The sequence below is a fragment of the Fukomys damarensis genome, unplaced genomic scaffold (genome assembly GCF_012274545.1).
Source record: "Fukomys damarensis isolate Sample0158 unplaced genomic scaffold, DMR_v1.0_HiC HiC_scaffold_35, whole genome shotgun sequence".
Lineage (NCBI taxonomy): Eukaryota > Metazoa > Chordata > Mammalia > Rodentia > Bathyergidae > Fukomys > Fukomys damarensis.
In genome coordinates this window covers 36679289-36685460 of record NW_022900947.1, presented here as the reverse complement: position 1 = coordinate 36685460, position 6172 = coordinate 36679289, and the positions used below count along the sequence as shown (strand labels likewise).

At 34.0% G+C, this 6172-nt stretch overlaps 1 long non-coding RNA gene across 3 annotated transcripts in view; it reads left to right on the top strand.

Moving 5' to 3' along the window:
• Positions 1-4056, top strand: part of LOC104873495 — a 31886-nt gene extending 27830 nt beyond the window's left edge. The window contains exons 3-5 of one of the 3 annotated variants that reach the window (XR_783492.2): positions 2116-2309; positions 2738-2866; positions 3932-4056. This is a non-coding gene — a long non-coding RNA (uncharacterized LOC104873495). Of the gene's footprint in view, positions 1-2112; positions 2310-2737; positions 2867-3877 lie in introns of all 3 variants that reach the window. The other 2 variants (XR_783491.2, XR_783493.2) reach the window with 2 other exon arrangements.
• Positions 4057-6172: the final 2116 nt, after the last annotated feature.

Here is a 6172-nt window from a genome sequence, read left to right as displayed (position 1 = left end):
AGAAGAAGAAGAAGAAGAAGAAGAAGAAGAAGAAGAAGAAGAAGAAGAAGAAGAAGAAGAAGAGTCCTACCTTTTTCTATTACAAAACAAACAACAGATTTGGGAGTATTGGGCTATTCATAAATCTTATTTACTAGACATTCAACTTTTGCCCATTTTAAAATGTTTCTCACAAATGACTTTTTATACCATACATTTTATGGTAAGAAATATCCCCAAATCCTGCTTTGATTTTTTTCCTCCTGAATTGTTAATATTCATTAATAATACCAACCTTCTTCTTTCTCTTCTTAAGTATAAGCCCTTTTAACTCTCCCTCAAAATTATGGTCAATGCCACTCCACACAGCAGCCACCAGATGGTAATGAAGAGCAGTCTGGCTTTTTAGTCTTCGGAGAACCAAATGCATCACTACTCTGTCAGGTTCAGGTTTCACACATTTATGTGGAAAATTATTTCCAAACATTTTGTTGGTTTGACAACACGCTAATGTACATCTGTGATGCTTTCACTATTTAGTTTACGTGCACCTGATTGTATGACAAGTTCTGTACTGAAAATTTGAAAATACAGAACAAACTTTAAAAATGTCTGTCATATGCTTTTCTTTAAAAGTCATTATTTGAATATTTAAAAAACAATATTTGTGTATAGAATTATTAGTGAAAATGCATGCAACTTTCAGACTAATTTAATATTTCCTTCTGATTATGAATATTTTTAAAGTAGGTGTTCTTTCTTATCACCAGTAAAAATAATAAAATAAAAATATCCAAGACAAATACATGTTATAAAAATGTAGGCATTACAAAAGAAATTACATATCTTTAATTTTTAGGCTTCTTTGTCAAATATGCTCCCTCACTATTATTTTTCCCAAAGTTTATCAAGTAAATAGTGGTATTTTTGTAAGGGCTTAGGCCCTTTATTATTTTTAACAGAGATCTGGAAAATTGTCTTATTATAAATGATTTTATTGCATACAATCCATTTCTTCTGTCCCCTAGAGTTTGCAATCTTCAAATTTTCTATAATTAAAATGTAATATTTGTTTGATTAAATATAGGGACAAAATTCAAATACAATGATACATTTAGAATATTAAATATATCTTATGTATCTTTTAACATTTATAAGTGCTCACATATCAGGAGTCCTTAATTGTCTCACAAAATAACTGCCCATCCTAAGAGAAACCATAGGGTATGGTATTATAAGTTTTGTCTTCTATAACAATTTTATATCACTTTTGGAAAAGTGTGTTGGCATTTGAAAGGCAAGAAAAATTTTAACATGGAACTAACACATCAAAAGTATACAAAAAACTGAATGATGTAATGGGCATTTAATTCTTTATTCTTTTATCACTTGTTTTTGGATTCTCCAGAGACATAAATCTAGTTGAATATAGGTTTATTATCTATGTATATATTGAGGCTATACTTAAGGAATTTACTCACATGGTTAAAGAAGCTGACAAATCTAAAGTGTACAAGATTGGCTGGCAGGCTCAAACTCAGGAAAGAATCAGCGTTGCAATTCAAGACCAAAGGCCATCTGGTGACAAACTTTCCTTTTCTGGAGCGTTCAGTTTATCTTAGAAGTTACCCAACTGATTGAATGAGGCACACCGTATTATGAAAGATAATCTACTTTTTTCAAAGTCTACTGATTTAAATGTCAATTTTATCTTAAAAATACTTCCACAGAAATATTTAGAATTATTTTTTACCAGATACTTAGATACTGTGGCTTACCTGACACAAAATTCGCATTACACCATTTTTATAAAATAAAATTTAATTTTTCTCCAAAATATTTCAGGCATATATCAAAGTGCACATCATAGATAGTCTTCAAAGATAGTCACCCAGTCTCCCAATATTCATATCTTTTGCATCCCTTTGTACAGACTAGATTTGATTCTCTAACTTGCTTTGACCAATAGAATGATACTCTATGACTTTCAAGGTGTGGTTTAAAAAGTCTTCACCCTAAGCCTAGTTCTGGAATTGTTTGCTTTGGGGAAGACGGCTGACAATTAAAAAGTCTCACTTCTCCCATAATCATGTCATATTGATATCGTGTATAATGACATATTGTTGCCCTCAGTAGGACCACAGAGAGAGGAGAGAGAAGATCCAGTCAAGACCTCCTGCCCTGCTATTCCATATATCCCTGCTGAGCTGCTGCTGATGTGAAGTAAGAACCTATCATCAGTGCCTGGCTCGGTAAAACCTTCAGATGATTTCTGCCATAGTCACCATCTAAGTGCAATGAGTCAAGGGACCTTCAGGGAGAACCACCACGTGAGTCCAAACTGTGAGAAGTAGGGAAGATCATCGTACCCTGATATTGTAATTCAGAAAGTTTTGTGGTTCTGTGCTGCATAGCAATGGATGATCAGAACAATTACAGAAAAGTAATGCAAAGAACTACTAGATTTGTTAAATTTTAACATTTTGCCATATTACTTCAGAAATATTTTTCAAATAAAATAAGGCATTAGATATATAGCTGAAGTAGCCAGTGTTCCACACCCATATTCTTTCTCATCTTTCTTTTCACAGATAATAGCATCTTGAATTTGGTATTGATCTTTTCAAATAGACTTGTTCATGTTACTAGATTTATACCTATTGCAGTTTATGGTGTTATATTTCATGTTATACATTTTGTATAAATTATATTTTCTTGAAAGTATTATTCTCTCTTGTTTATTTTGTTTACATCACAGAGTTGATATATATACTTTTCTTTGGACATAGTTGAGTGTGCCTCCCAAGAGCTTGTGTGTAGGAAACTCGGTCCCCAGAGTGGTGATGTAAGAGGTGGTGGAACATTAAGAGACTGAACCTAGAACAAGGTATGGGTTATTTGAGGTATCATTCTCCAAGGAGATTAAGGTTAACTCCTGTGGGACCCTAGCTAGTTATTATAAGACAGTTGTTAGAAAAGGGCAAGAGTGGCTTCTCCTCAGTCTTCCTCTGATTTCCTGCCTCCTCGTGGAACCCCCACCATGATGTGATGTAACCCAAGGGAACATCATTAGGGCCAAGTCTGTGTAATTGGGACTTCAGGCCTCTACAACTGTGAGATAAATAAATCCATTTCCTTTATACCTTGCCCAGCCTCGGGTATTTTTTATGCCAATGGAAAAACAACTAATAGAGTATAGCGTTCCATTTGTATCACAATAGAATGTGATTTTCCCCATTAAATGGCATTTAATTCATTTCTAGTTTTCCACTAGGACAAACAATATGACATATTTTTAAGCATCTTCTTATGAATAAGTTTGAAAGTTTTAATGGTGTATAAAATAAGCATGAGATGGCTTAGTTATATGATATCTCTCTTGATAGAAGACACACTGTTGTATTTATCATAGAGCAGGCATGTGGGAACATGTAACAATATGTTTAATATGGCCAACTCTTGGTAATACATAAATTGCTCGTTACTATAGGTACTGAAAAAAATATATTACTTAATAATAGGTAATTTTTTCTCATAAATTTTGAAAGTGAAAATAACATATACAAAATTAATTCAGTGAAGGGAGTACTTATTTTACTAATTACTATTGATTATGGTTCACACTGATTGCCAGTTTGACTGGATTGAGAAATGCCAAGAAAATTAGTAAAGCGCATGTAGACGTGAGTGTTTGCGAGGATATTTTCAGAGAGGATTGGCGTGTGGGGAAGCAAAGCGAAAGGAGTCAGGACTTCCCTGGATATGCTGGGACTGTCCAACGGGCTGAGGGCTGAAGAAGAAAAAGCGAAAGGAAGAGAAAGCCCAGCAGCAGTCTCACGCATACCCCCTTTGTGGCTCTCTCGCTTTCTCTCCATCTTCTTGTCCTTTGCCATCACAGAAGCAGATTTCTTCTACCATGCTTTTCCATCAAAATGTCTCTGCCTTGCCACAGGAGTAACAGCGATGGAGCCAGCTAACTACACACTGAATCCTGGGAAGCTGTGAGCCCAAATACACTCTTCCTCCTTTGGTGGGACTTGCCTACGTATTTTGTCACAGCAGCAAAAAGCTGACCAACCCAGCATTCTGGATGTGTGTTACTGGTTTGTTATTAAATTATTTTATTTTCTATTTAAATTTTCTATTATTAATTTTATTGTTACATATTTGTGTATACAATATAATGACATTCGTCATTGGGAATTTGCACCTTTGCATAACCTATCTTGGTTCTTATTTTTCCCCATTCCCCTGCCCTCCCTTCAACCCCTCCACCCTTCCCTAGTTACAAATATTTTTGTTTCCATTTTTTTTCATTTTCTCACCTTAATTCCATTCCCTTTTCTTTTCCCTAGCCCTCCCACTTTCCCTTCCCCTTTACCCCTGTTTTACTATTTCACATTATCTATTTTACCTTTTAGTCCTTATTTATATTTTCAGTTTCTCACACCAGAGAAACTATTTGGTACTCACATGTATGTGTCCTATTTCACACGTTGAATACTGCCTAAATGTGCATCCATTTATCTATAAATGTCTCTAATTTCTTGTTCTTTGTGGCTGAATAGTACTCATTTTATACTATATCTAGAATATATAAAAAACTTTAAAAAAATTAGACTTCCCATATTTAAAGATCCAATCTAAAAATGGGCACTGAAATGCATGGACATATCTCAGACAAAGAAGTAGAAATAGCAGATAAACATATGAAAAAATGTTCGACATCACTGGTCATTTGAGAGATGCAAATGATAACAACACTGAGATTCCACCTCACCCCAGAAAGAGTGGCTGCTATCAGGAAATCAACCAATAACAAATGCCGACGGGCTGTGAGGAAAGCAGAACCCTTCTCCATTGTTGGTGGGAGTGCAGACTGGTGCAACCACTATGAAAATCAATATAGAGATACCTCAAAGAACTAGGATTGGAAGTCCTATTTGATCCAGCTATTCCTCTGCTAGGTATCTTCCCACAAGAATTAAAAGAATCATACCACAGTGATATGCATGCACCCATGTTCATAGCTACACAGTTTTTGATAACTAAAACTTGGAACCAGCCCAATTGCCCATCAACTGGAGACTGGATAAGGAAAATATGTCACTGATCATTTATAGACACATACAAATAGTTCTGACATTTTTGGAGTAGTACTTCTAAACTTACTCTGAGAGTTCAATCTAGAATTTAAGGACTAACAAATAAATAAAACTTCTCATATTTTAGCCACTTGCAAATGAGCCTTCAAAGTATTTGTTGAATCAATTACTGAAATTGAAGGTGCTTAAGATGTATTCTTTCTACTCATTATAAAGTTAGACTTAAAAAAAAAAGCTAGCACTAGAAAGCTAGTATATCCTATTATAACTTAAGTAAATGTGGGATTATGGAGAACATTAATTAGGGATATATTGTTTTAATGTCCAAGTTGATTATAAACAATTCTATAGAATATTTAATTTATAAGTTAAAATACCTAGTACAATAACTGACTTTCTAAATGTCTAAATGATACTCAGACAAGATGCAAGTATTGCACAAGTTTTATTCTTTTTCCAGTAATCATACTGAAACAACAAAATGTGCATTATCTATATGGCAAAATTGCACTTATTTTAATTCTAATTTATAGAAAATAGTATGAGAATTCCTCAAAAAATTAAAAATTAAGCTAACATACGACCCAAGAGTCTTTCTCCTGGATATATGTCCAAAAAATGAAATAAATAAGTACTTTGTCAAAGTAGCTGCAGTCTCATGCTTATAGAATTATCCACAATACCAAAGATATGAAAAAATCTAAATGTTCATCAGTGGGTCAGTGGATGAACAGAGAAAGAAACTGTGGTATAGGGATATGATGACATATTACTCAGCTTTAAGAAGATACTGTTCTTTGCTATGACATGGGTGAATTTGGAGGACAATATGGCAAGTAAAATAAGCCAAACATAGGAAGACAAACATTAAATGATCTCACGTCTATGTGGAATCCTTTACAAAATATATACATTGTATGTCAGTCAGTTTTTCTGTTGTTGGACCCAATACCTGACACTCTCAACAAAAAGGAAAAAATATTTAATTTGACACATGATTTCAGTCTATGATTGGTTGGTTTCAAGGCAGTCATATCATAGCAGAAGACTGTGGCAGAGCAAAGACATTTAGTTTAGGTGGTCAGGAA